Consider the following 12,047-nt stretch of genomic DNA (forward strand, 5'->3'; position numbering starts at 1 on the left):
CTATGAAAATCCATTACGATACTTGCTCTGGGACCCTACACGTACGTGAAGCAGTAGTTGCAGGGCGGACGGTGGCCTCCGGCGTACCTCGATCGGGCGCAGGGTGGACGGCAGCCGCGTTGAGCGTAGGGCGGACGGCGGCCTCCAGGCAGGGGCAACGGCGGCCTCGCGAGCGCGGCCTCCAGCAGGTGGGCAGCAGACGGCGGCCTGCAGGCAAGCCTGCAGGCAATGGATACGAGTAGGGCGGGCGGCGCTAGGGCTAGGTTGACAGGGCTCCGTTTGATGATTGATGAATCGATGCTGCTGTATAGTAGGAAGGGCAAAAGAGTCCTAGGATGTCAAAACGGAAGGTTCATCTCAACACCCAATCCCGCACGACATCTTCATCTCGACACCCGGTCCCACGCATCGGTTGCCTCTGGTCCGCGGCTTCGATACTTCCACCAGGTTAATCGCTCTACTCCCAATTTCTTTTCTGTGCATGTGGCATAAATACTTCCTCTCTTAATGTGTCCAGTATTCTGAAAACTGAAACTATACTTACCTGCTAAACTTGTGCAGTAGAAAAGGAAAATCTTATTGGTACAAATCAATGGTCCAGAAGGTGCTTCATGTTCTTTTGTCCTCTGATTTTTCAAGTAAAATATTGCAGATGGAGTTTGTGTTCAAAGCATTGAACACCCGGGCTGCATATGGGATGCTAAATTCTTGGAAAATGGAGATATTGTAACTGCTTGTTCTGATGGTACTGTGAGGATATGGACGACCGATACTAACAGGTTCTGCAGTGATGAGGAACTTGCAGCTTATACAGATCTTATTTCTCAATACACGCTTAGCAGGTTAGCATCTCCTGTTTCATATCTTTATTTTCTGCAGAATTTGTAATTTTTTGTAGATTGGAGTATCTGTTATGTTGATACCAACCTACTTTATTCTGTGTACTGTTAGTTAGTGATACAATATTGTTTCGCTATTTTCTGAAAATTGAAACTCTAGGATTATTAACTCGTTTGTTTTGACTGCGTGGTCTGTCTGCTCTTGCTGTTTTCTGAAATCCTGGAATTGGAATTGACGGATCTCCCAGGGGTTGAGGCACTGCAAGTTCCAGGTTAATATCACTTTTTTATCCTGATACTGTTAACACATTTAGATAATGACCCATTGCTAAATATAGACTGCTTGGCTTCAAATGGGCCATTCCACAATCTGTCTGTATTTCAAAATCTCTATCTTCTGTAAATGTTCAGAACATTCTTATAGACTGTTGCCTTGATCGTTATTTAGAATATGTAGTAGTGTGAAAGGCAATATGTGGTGTTTAAGCTGAAGTAGCTCAAATTCCATATTAGTTTATTGTGTGTTTCAATATTATATCTGTGCTAAACTTCAATTTTTATAATGTTTTGCTCAAGCAGGGAATTCTAATCGCCAGACATTGATTGTTAGAGAAGGGGACAATGGTGTTGCTTATTCATGGAATTCAGCAGGGTTCAGATGGGACAAAGTAAGCCCCATTTTGCTTTTGGCTTTTTTGTCTTTCCATTAAATTTACCTAAGTTTTTGTCCTGATCACTTAATAGAATCCATAAAGTTGAGGAATAATGCAATATTGCTGGTTTTGCTACTTGATTTTGGAGACTTGTTTAAGTAGCAGGCTGCTAGATGTTTGATCCATCTCCAAGGCATAATTCAGTCTCTAGGCTATGGCTTAATTATAACCTAAAATATGATACAATTGATCACTGACACTTCAACATCATAATGCTATGCCAGGATAATGGATTTTGAGTTTCTAAATTATTTAAATACTTCCACCAGGTTAATCGCTCTACTCCCAATTTCTTTTCTTTACCCATGCAAGCATAGCGCTGTTAATTTTTGTACTGGATTTGTAATAGCGAGGTCTCATTATCACTTGACAGATTTCACTGCTTCCAGATTGGTGGTGGAATGGTCATCTTGCGAAACCCAATCAGTTGCCTTTGTTATCCACTTTAATCAACAGTTTAATGTTAGTATATTAAATGGCGCGAACGATGTCGCCATGATTCAAGAGGCAGATGTGACCCTGTTCCTGCACGAGGCGTACACATTGTTTTCAGGCCAGCCTTTCTACAACGACTCGGCAGTGGTGAGCTACAACGTCCTCTTCACCTCGCTCCCTGTGATCGCCATGGGCGTCTTCAACCAAGACGTACGTTTCTGCTCGCTTCTGTCTCAAGGTATCGTACCAACCACCTGAGCTATGGCATCTATTTTGGTGGATCACAAGTACAATACAAAATACAATTGATCCTTGCTGCTGACTTGCTGTAATGGCGATCGATGCAGTTCCCGATGCTGTACCAGGAGAGCCCCCAGAACCTGCTGTTCCGGCGGCGGAACATCGGGTGGATGGCGTATGGCGTCGCCAGTGCCGTGGTCATCTTCTTCCTCACCACGGCGTCGCTGCAGCACTAGGCGTTCCGGCGGGGTGGGCAGGTGGTCGACCAGGTGACGGCGAGGCGACGAAGCTGTGCTCGGCCAAGCTACTGCAACAACAACGAGAATAGGTGCAATCGATTTCGTGTCCCAAACTATATTGAATGTCTATTACTTGGCTATCCCATATTCTGAGTTAACATTGCCATTAGCCATATTCTGTGTTCGGCCAAGCTTGTATAGAGGAATATTGCAAAAATCTAGCTTAAGAATAAATTCAACTTGAATTAATAAGTGTATTTTTGGATAATAATGCACTCATAATCATGTCAGAATGTTGATTTGCTTTGTGGAACTACCAATGCGTGTTAGTACAGCTATTACATGACTAAATTCAGAAAATGAATATACATTTGGAGGCCACAGATCTCGCCCAAGCATTATTTCTCTTTTCCTCCTGTGTCTGCATATCAAAATGTATTCGTTGAAAATATCATCATGATGGTTGTTTCTCGTTTTGCCCAAGCAATAGATGATTATCAATATTCATCTCATTACATTACAAGGCTGAAAACATTTAATTCAAATTTCCCAAGCAATAGATGTTTATCAATATTCATCTCATCACATTACAAGGCTGAAAACATTTGATTCAAATTTTGCATAACCTCACCTCACCTAGATAAATGTTGATGGTAGCACTGCTGAGGGACATTCAGACTTTCAGATGTAACAATCATAGCTCTGTACTGATCTGCAACTGGAACTTACATAAATGTTTGCCATCAACAAGAGGTCTTCAAACCAGGAGGTAACATCATAGTGGCTTCTTGCCTGCGATAAGCCAATTACCATTTTCATTTTAATAACCAAGCTCTGTGAGATGATGATGTATTGCTGTATATCCCTAGCAGAATGGCATATGTGAGATCCAAGATGTCTGTTCTTGGAGATCTGCCTGAGGATATCATATGCCAGTGCTCAGTTATTTTTGTGGGCAACCATTTCCCAATATCGAGGTTATGTTTGGTATTGTCAGGATGACTCGATGGTTACAGAAAATATGGATAAGATGCAGTCTTGTGCAATTTGATTCCATGAGCTAGCAGATCATGGTTAGTTGGGCATTCTTTGTTCACTTGATTTTCAGAACATCTAATCTAGCTTTGATTTTTGACATTGTACTAATAATATTTTTCAATGTAAAACCATTGACGGAAGATAGTAGTAGTTCAATGTAATCTAATCACTTTTAAATAATTTGACTTTAAACACGTGCATCACCACTAGTGTCATGGATAACAAAGAGACAATGTTTCAAAGGTCGTTTTAGCAAACTCAATGTTTGGTGCCTTATATTTGAGAAACACATTGTTTGGTGTCCTATATTTGCAATTTTCTCGACTGGGACAGAGGAACTGAAAGCAGCCGTTTTGACTTTTTGGCATCGTTTCTGACTGACCTTGGCAATTGGGTGGAGGGTGGGGGAGGGGGTAGCTCCGCCGCAAGCTCTACCCACGCGGCCGGAATCGTCGACGGAGGGCGACCCGTCCAGCCCTCCAGGGCTGAGGAGGAAGAGAGGGGTCCCCATGTGTTATTATGCGCGGAGATCTTATCCGCAAATTTCCGATCCGATGGCTACCAGAGAATCCAGGGTGGACGGTATTTGATTTACCGTCCACCCCGGAATCCCCGGATACCGTCCGCCCCTGTGCCGGTCTCGTCTCGCCGCCGCCCACCCGGCTGACATCGTCGGCGCCACCACGCCCTTCTTCCCTCCACCTCGAGCTCCCCAAGCTCAAGGCGAACGTTCTGCTGCGACAGCGCTCGCGGCACGCGCTCGACATCATGCAAGGCTTCGGGTGTCTGTCGTGACAACCGACCATGCCGCGCCCGGCGCCCGTGCCGTCAGACATTCGCCGCCCAGCTGCCGCTTGTGCAGGGGCAGGTGCAGGAGGTCCGCGTGGATCGTCCTTGTGCGCGCGTCGTGACCTGTCCCGTCTACGGCTCCGTCCTCGGCGTGGATTTCCGCCAATATTCAGATGATCGATGCTGCTGAACTTGCACTGCAGTCTATAGACCCAATCATCAGCATAGGCCTCTGAACTCTGAAGTATCTGTGAAGCATCCTACTAAATTGTTCAGTTTTCATCTTCTCACTTTTAATCTGTCATGGAACAGAATCCATCTCCTATCCATCAGGCGCCTGAAATTGGCGTCAAATTCAGGCGAGAGAAGAACTCGACGGAGGGGTGCCGGAGTTAATGGGGGAGGGGTTGCTGGCTCCCTCTGGTGATCCCCTGGTTTAGAAGGATGGCCAGCCCGACGGTGCAGGTGGGCGCGGGGGTGGTACGGCGCGTTGCAGAGCCTCGCCAAGAAAGAACGAGCGCAGATTGTTTGGAGGTACAAGAAATATGATCTTCTATCCGACGGCTGTTAGAGAATCCACGGTGGACGGTACTTGAGATACCGTCCGGGTTTGAAATACCGTCTGGCCCTGGGTCGGGCTGCCACTCATGAGAGATACGGAGAGCAACACGAAAGCTGCATCTTTCCCCTTGAAGCAAAAACGAAAGCGATGCCCACATTGCCCAGCAGAAAAAAAGTGAAGTAGTAATAAGTAACCTGCCATTGACGTCCCAAATATCTCGCGTTCTGGAAGAAAAAAAAAATCTCGCGTTCTGGAAGAAAAAAAAATCTCGCGCATTGAAACTAATGCGTTCACACGCACGGAATCAGTCAGAGCTCGCCGCCGGCGTGGTCCAGAGACTGTTCTCTCGCCGTAGCTGCCCGGGACGCTGTCACATTTATTCCGGGAGTGACTTGACTCGCTCGCCGCCATGATCCCCATACGTCCTGGTTGCACAAGTGTATACGGAAACCCAGCCAAGTGGAGGGCCTCTTCACGCCGGCATTCAGTTACAACGCCCCTGTTTGTTGCTCTCTCACTCGTGAATGCACCGCACCGTGCCCATGGAATCGGTCGACGGCTCGTCGGCCGGCGGCGTGGTCGTCGTGTCCGTGTCCGCTGGCTGCGTCACACGCAGAGAGTACCTGGATTTGGATCCCTCGTATTGGGTTTTGGATGTCAGTCCAACCCCAGGCATCGCAGTTTCGGCGACCGGAGAAAACCACGTCGCCGGCAACTGTTTCCCTTCTCACTGACGGGTTCGCTCGTTCTGCTGCAACGACGCACCTTCCTACTATTCCTTATCTCCAGCGTGCGGCACTGAGCTGGGTCTGCACTCAATAGTCAAAGGCGATGTGAGACGTCGTAGCTGACCGGAGCAAGTTTTCCAAGCTGATAAGTACTAGGCAGTAGCACTTGGCGAGATCTTTCTTTCATCCATGTTAAATTTGCAAGAATTAACTAATGCCCGAGCGAGTCAGCTGGGCAATTCTTCCTTCATTCGTGTGCAGGTTCGTGGTGCCGATCTCTGCAGGTCTGGCGCCGGAGCAGGCGGCGCTGCTGCTGTGCGCGGGCGTGACGGGCCTCCGCGGCGGCATCCTGGGGCTCGGCGGCGTGGGCCACATGGGCGTGAAGGTGGCGAAGGCGATGGGCCACCACGTGGCGGTGATCAGCTCGTCGTCCCGGAAGCGCGCGGAGGAGATGTGTCGGTGTCCCGACCTAGGGGGTCCGGATCCCAACTAGTAAATGCGGCGTGTTTTCTCGTCCCAGATGATGATGCAAGAGGCAACACAGTAACGCACGGTTTATCCTGGTTCCGGCCTCGAGACCGTACGTCCAGCAAAGGGGTGTGCGAGGGCACTGTATTATCTTGCACCCGGAGTGCTTGTAGCAGGGGGATACAAGCGAGGCGAGAGAGGGAGGGAAGCTCCCAAGTCTCTGCTAGAAGTGGAGTCGGTTGAGATGAATGCTCAGTAGTGCTGAGAGTTCTCTTGGAAAAGAGAACCAGAGAGAGAAGGTCCCGCCCCGCTAAAGGAAGCCCGCCCCCTTCTTTTATAGTCACAAGGAGGGGCGAGGTACATGAGTGGGGGTATAGAAGTCGTCGTTTTCTCCTGAATCGTGGGGTACAGTGGTTGGATACTGTAGGAAGTACACTGTGGGAAGGCGGCGCGCGTCGCTGTCGTCCTAGATTTCGTTCTTGGTTCTGCGAGGACCGCGCCGGTCGTCCTGCAGTGTCTCTGTAGGCGGCGTGGTCGTCGCCGATGTATGGTCTCCTATATACGGTGCGGTGGCATTCGGTGGGCCCTACGGATTAGGGTCCTACATGCACAGCGGCAGTGGCAGCGGGGCGCGCGGCGGCCCTGGACCCCCTGGTCGGAGTGCGGGCGTGCACACTAGGAAGTCCGGGGGACGCGCGGAGGTCCCGGACTCCACAAGGGGGAGGTCCGGGGCCCCGCCCGTGCGTGCTGAGTGCCCTTCTCGGAAGGACACGTGACATCGCCGGACCCTTCCCCAGCGGGGAGGTGAGTCCGGATGGTCGGTGTCGGCAGAATGGTAAGAGAGCAGTGCCAGGCCTGTCATGTCCCGTATCACTGGTCCCACAGTGTTGCTATAGCAACTGGGGCGGCGGAGCGGTGACCGAAGTCAGCGGATGGGACCCCGGTCACATCCACTATGGGAGTGGCAGTCTGACGCCGCCCGTCCTTTGAGCCGTGGCGGAGTGGCTGGCCTTTAATGCCTTCGTACGGCGGTCGGTTGGGCGGCGGAGCCGTTTGTCCCTTGTGCCGAGAGACGGCCTCGAGCGAGGCGGAGATCAGGGGTGGGCAAATTTAACCGAAACCGAAGAACCGAACCGGAAGAACCGGAACCGAAACCGAAATAACCGGAACCGAAAAATTCGGTTCCTTGTTCGGTTCCAGATATTGAAGAACCGAAATAACCGAAAAAAATTCGGTTCCTACCCTCGGGTAACCGAATTAACCGAAAGAACCGAATTACATAAACTTTGCATTTTGTAAGAGTATATTTAGTTTACATGTGATGTATCATACTTCAATTGCCATGTATTTCTCTTACTATATTGTTATTGTTCTCTTCTCAATTATTATTCTCTAAAGTAGAGGAAGTATTGTCTAAATTTGCTATAGAACATGTATATTTTTCTTGTTATCTTAGCTTTCGGTAAAAAAATTCGGTTAGTTCGGTTAGAACCGAAACCGAACCGAAATAACCGAGAACCGAAATACTCGGTTCCTGAAATTTCTTGGAACCGATCGGTTCCTATTTTCTAGGAACCGAATTTCTTCGAAAACCGAGGAACCGAACCGAACCGAAGAACCGAATGCCCACCCCTAGCGGAGATGAGTCACCCGCTCGAGGGTAGATCCGCTACCCTCGAGCGAGGCGGAGGTGTGTTGCGCGGCCGAGGGTCTCGAGGGGAGCCCTCGAGCGAGGCGGAAAATGAGTCACCCGCTCGAGGGTAAGTCCGCTACCCTCGAGCGAGGCGGAGATCATTTTCGCGGGTTCGAGGGGGATGCGAATGGGCCGCATGCTGGGCTTCTTTGAGTCCTTTCCTTTCTTCCGGACGGGAAGCAGGCCGTGGTCCTTTGTGGGCCCAGTTGCCTTAACAGGTGTTTATGTTTTTAAAGCGATCTTAGTACCCCAATTAGGGTGCCCCTAATCGTGGTACCCGACAGTAGCCCCCGAGGCTTTGGTCGAGTCAATGGATTCGACCAAAGGGTGATTCGGCGATTTCCCCTTTGACGTGATCAGTCAATGCTGCGCATCCGCCAGACGCGCCTGAGCGCCAGTCCGGCGGACGTGACAACACGCCGGTCGGGGTAGTATGCCCGTGGGGGGAGTACTTCGAGGCGCGCTCCTCTTTATTTGTTTGAAGGACAAGACGTGTCCGCTCGCTGAGAGGGGCCAGGGCGACGGTGGCGCCCGCTGCTCGGCAGCTGGTGCTCCCATCGCGCTGTCACGCACGTAGAGCCTTGGCCCCGACGTTCCTGGTTGCCTTGCGGCGCGCTGTTCGAGGGCAGCCGGCCAGAGCCGACACTGCCCCGCTTAGCGTCCAGGGGCTCAGCTCCGCTTTATTTCGTTTGGTCGTGTCTCGGTGCGGGGACCGAGGACATCCTTTGCTCGTGGAGCGCCGCTTTATCACGGGCGATACAAGCCTCCGCTCTTTGATAAGCTTGAAGCTTTGTGCCCGGCGCAGCTATAAATAGGGGTCGTGGGGTTCCCTTTCTTCTCCAACCTCCCAGCTCTTTCTTCCAGTATCGCCCTAATTTTGTAATGTTTTCTCTGCCCTTTTGTGACCGGCCCCCGGATGGGGTGGACTGGCTTTTTTTAGACTTTTGGCGCTAGAAGAAAGCTTGCGAGCGGTGGAGGAAAACTGGAGTGGGCGTGCGCACCATCCCTCAGCTTCAGTGGGATCAGCAGAAGAGCATTGGGCCCATGGGGTCCTGCTCCTGCGATGTCCCCTAGCCTGAAGGGGGATGGTGACGTCTGACCGTGGCGCTGGCGCCAGGTCTGGCGGCTGTTTTTCGCATCGTCCCCCCCCCCCCCCCGGCGACAAGGTTGCTCTCGGGGAGACGGTGCGGAGGGCGCTGTCCGCCAGCTCGACCCCCCGCGTGGTCTTCGGTGGAGGAGACGCTAGAAGAAGGCTTGCGAGGAGAGCGTCCCGCTGGACCCGTGAGGTCTGGGGGCTGCTTCTCGCATTCCTAGCAGCCTGGCCGTTGCGTCAGCCAAGGGCTCGGTGCCTTTCTTCGTCACTCGTTCCTCCCCAAGACAGGGAAAATTGCCACATAGGTGGCAATGTGTTTGTATCTTTCGATGGCTTCGCGCCGGTAACCCTTTGTAATCTTTATTTGTATTTGAGCAATAAAGTCCCCTTTCTCCTCTGCGGGGAGGATTACCGAGGGTATAGGGGTGTACATAGAGTTACGACCCTTGAATATGTGTGAAGTCTCCTTCGCGGGGGCGCGTCAGCGCACCTGCGGGTGTAGCCCCCGAGGCCTTGGAGGAGTGTTTGTGCTCGTCCAAGGGCTACAAACGTTGTCCCACTGGGTAGCTTTACTGGGATGGCCGTCCAGCATCTTTTTCAGCCGGCATCGGCACTTTTTCAGCCGGCCTCGCCACTCTCAGTGCTGGTACAGCGACCCGGCGTTCAGCTTAGCCGTTAGGGGAACGTATGCTAATAGCGGGGGGGGGGGGATTCGGTTATACACGTGGAGCTTCATAAGTGACGGTTGTCGATTTATTCGAGGGTGCGGTTTTGAACCGTGGTGTGCGAGGAGCCCCCGAGCCCAAGCCCGTATGAAGGCATTCAGGGGAACCCTCGACTTTGATTACGACCCTTGTCGCCCTTCCGCAGGGAGGAGGGGTGAAGCGCACCATGCTACCCATGCCCGGGCCGCGAGCTATGGCTGCTTCAGTGAGCTATTAGCAGGTTGTTCAAGCGGACGTCCGTGCCCCGTTCGATAAGGGTCGGCTTGTGGTCCATAGACACGTCACATAGAGCACTTGCGAAGGTTCACTAGGCGGGGCTCGGACCCATTCGGTAGGGTCCGAGGGCTCGATGCTCTCCCTCGATGGGATCCCCCTTCTAGGCACCCTCGACTGGCCTTGAACACTGTGTAGGATGTCTCAAACTCCGCGTTCGAGGGTAGCTTGTTCGGCACATCCCTGCAGTCCCTGACTCTAGTGATCTGGGGCGCCTGTCGAACCCCCTGAAGGGCCAGGCTTCGACCCCCTGATCAGTAAGGCCTCGAAATGCGATTCCTCCGAGGGTAAAGAGACCCCTTGAAGGAATATTTCGTCGTGATTCGGAAACAACGCAGAGTCGCGAGTTATGCGCGCGGGTCTTCCGCTGGTGGTAGGCGACGTGGCCCGATCTGTGTGGTGCGGCGTGGGCGCGCCTTTTCAGGCGACAGCCTCGGGTAGATGAAGCGGCGTGGGCGGCGGCTGACGGATGGGATAGCACAACAGTCGCGCGTGCCCGCCGGTTACCGTGCCGCAGTTATTGCTGCGTGCGCGCGTGGGAGACTCCGCGGTCGTGGGGCCCATCCGTCAGCGATAGCAAAATCTACTGCATTCAACGTGGTAGATTTGGGCCGCGGCTGCGGATGCGCACGTCATGGTGAATAAAGATGAAGAGGAATGGGTTGTTTGGGCTCATCTGGCCATTTGCCTTCATCCCTCTCTGCCTTCTCCGCCTCCTTTGCATCCTGAACCCATAGCCAAAAGCGATGAGGAGGAAGAAGGAGGAGAGAGAGAGAGAAAGAGCACCTTAGCCATCCCAGAGTCTTCGCCCCCACATTCCCCCCTCGAATTTGAAGAGATGTCGGACATCCAGGAGCCTTTGCCGTGGGGGAAGTCTTCCGCCACCGTGGCGGTTCTGGAGCAGCTGGTCGCCGACCGGCTGTTGCCGCGGAACCCCGACTCGGGGGCGCCGGTGTGGATTTCCCCGCACCCGGACGAGACCGAGCCGAAGCCCCTGCAAGGCTACATCGTAAGCTTCGTTCGCCTCCACGAGTGAGGCTTCGGCGTTCCCGTCAGCAAGTTCATGAGGGCCTTGTGCGAGTACTATAGAGCGGAGCTGCACAACTTCAGCCCCAATGCCATCTCGCAGGCGGCGGTCTTCGTCGCCGTCTGCGAGGGGTACCTCGGGATAGAGGTGCACTGGGACCTCTGGATCCATCTGTTCCGCGGCGAACACTTCGTCGAGAGCGAGCGGGGCTAGCCGAGGCGGTTCGCGCGCGCCGGTGGCCTGACGTTCCACATGCGCCATTCCCAGAGGAACCTCTACATCCACAGCAGGATGACGACGAACAACGCCGGGTGGAGCCGAGGGTTGTTCTACCTTCGGAACTTCCGTGGCGCGCTCCCGGCGTTCACCAACTGAGTCCTCCGCGAGCGACCGGCAAAGTGGGATTGGGGGGTGTCGCCCCAGCACAGCAGGACAAGCTCGAGGGCCTCACCGACGCGCTGGCGCGTTTGGCGAAGAAGGGGTTGACGGCGGCGGCTGTCATCGCGAACTTCCACCGGCAAAGGGTGATCCCTCTCGTGGAGAGGGCCCTGCCGATCTTCCAGCTCACTCCCGGGAGCCAGTTTGAAGGCTCGAGGACGTCAAGCAAGCTCCTCTCCCACACCACCGCCGCCCGGAGGGCGAAGTACGCGGTGGCGGATTTCCCCCAAAATCCCGAGGATCTCTGGAGCATCAAGATGCGCCCCGAGCCGGGGTACATTTCTCTGGTAAGTTTTAATTACGAACCCGCTGTATGTTGTGTAGCCCCCCCTTTCCTGACCCTACCTTGGGCGTGCTTTGCAGGGGTTGAGGTGCGGCACCTCGAAGCCCCCGGTCCCGGAACAACGCCTGATCAATCGTCTCCACGCGGAGATGATGAAAAGGCAGAAGGACACGACGGAGGCAAAGGCCGGGAGGAAGAGGAAGAGAAAGGCGAAGCACGACAAGGAGTGCAAGCTTGCCCATGCGGAGGGGAAAGCACGGCCCGCCACGCCCGAGTCCTCGGAGGAGGAGGAGGAGGCCTCGGATGCCGAGGACCACGCTCTGAGGAGCGACGGGGAAGTCGCGGGCGCGAGCCCCCCGCCGTTCTACCTGTGGGATGACGACGAGGGGGAGCCGGTGGCGCCGGAGGTGACGAGGGCCGTAGCAGAGTCCTCGGCGCACCCATACCTCGAGGGGGCTGAGCAG

Source organism: Panicum virgatum, chromosome 9N, assembly GCF_016808335.1.
Source record: "Panicum virgatum strain AP13 chromosome 9N, P.virgatum_v5, whole genome shotgun sequence".
Classification (NCBI taxonomy): domain Eukaryota; kingdom Viridiplantae; phylum Streptophyta; class Magnoliopsida; order Poales; family Poaceae; genus Panicum; species Panicum virgatum.